This window comes from Athene cunicularia (assembly GCF_003259725.1).
Source record: "Athene cunicularia isolate RWA chromosome 12 unlocalized genomic scaffold, athCun1 chr12_part1, whole genome shotgun sequence".
NCBI lineage: Eukaryota > Metazoa > Chordata > Aves > Strigiformes > Strigidae > Athene > Athene cunicularia.
Genome location: NW_020799116.1, coordinates 23,014,608 through 23,015,454, shown reverse-complemented (window position 1 = coordinate 23,015,454; position 847 = coordinate 23,014,608). Strand labels below are relative to the sequence as shown.

At 63.8% G+C, this 847-nt stretch overlaps 1 long non-coding RNA gene across 1 annotated transcript in view; it reads left to right on the top strand.

Annotated features, from left to right (window-relative positions):
* Nucleotides 1-604: 604 nt before the first annotated feature.
* The window catches only part of LOC113485004, a 3,795-nt gene continuing 3,552 nt past the window's right edge, over nucleotides 605-847 (top strand). Inside the window, exon 1 of the long non-coding RNA XR_003399331.1 lies at nucleotides 605-742. This is a non-coding gene — a long non-coding RNA (uncharacterized LOC113485004). The remainder of the gene's footprint in view (nucleotides 743-847) is intronic.

The following is an 847-nucleotide window of genomic DNA, read 5'->3' as shown; positions in this document are numbered from 1 at the left end:
AACTTGCTTTGTTCCTTGAGAAATGGGTCTTGGAAAAACCACTCACTATTCATGTGTTAATCGCATGGTCCCTGTTCCAAGTTCATATGCACCACTGCTCACTGGGTCTCTGCTCCTTTGGGGGTTTTCTAGAGAAGTTCTTAGCCTGGCTACAACTCAGGCCTTTACCTCCTCTGGGGCCTGTACCAAACCACTGCCGGTTTGGTTAAGGGGTCGAGTGCACCCCTCACCAAGGTCACCCAGGCCAGGCCAGGCCTTCCTGAGAAGGAGAGGCCAGGCCACGGGCCTCTGGGCAGCACTAGCAGAAAAAAGCACCCCCGACGCGGGGAACTAAAGCGCTGTAGGCCCGTCTCGCTCGGTTCCACTGAAGGGACCTACAGCCAGGCGGCTGCCGGGGACACCATTTCGGGGCTGCGCCTGTAGGCGCCTTGAAATAAATGGCGGAGGGGGCGGACACCATTTTCCCCCTATCCAGTGAGAAGAGAGAGTCCCACGGAGAGGCGGTGCCGCACTGCCCTACACCCAATGGGCGCGAGAGGCGGCGGATGACGGACGGGCAGCGCCCTCCGCGATACGGCTCCAGTGGGCGGGCTTTGGCGCCCGCGGGCCAATGGGGGGGGCGGCGCGGTTCGCGTCGCGTCAAGTTGCGTCGCGCTTTCCCGTGGTGCCGCGCGGTGAACGGCGGCAGGAGTGGTCGCGACTCCATCCGGGTATCGGTGGGCTGTGGGTCACCCTGCGGCAGGTAACGGGGCGGCGGCAGCGGGCTGGGTTCCCGGGGGTGCTGCCATCTCCTGCGTGCCGGGCGGCAAGGTGGGGGTAGCCTGCGGGAAACAGCTGGTGTGGCTTG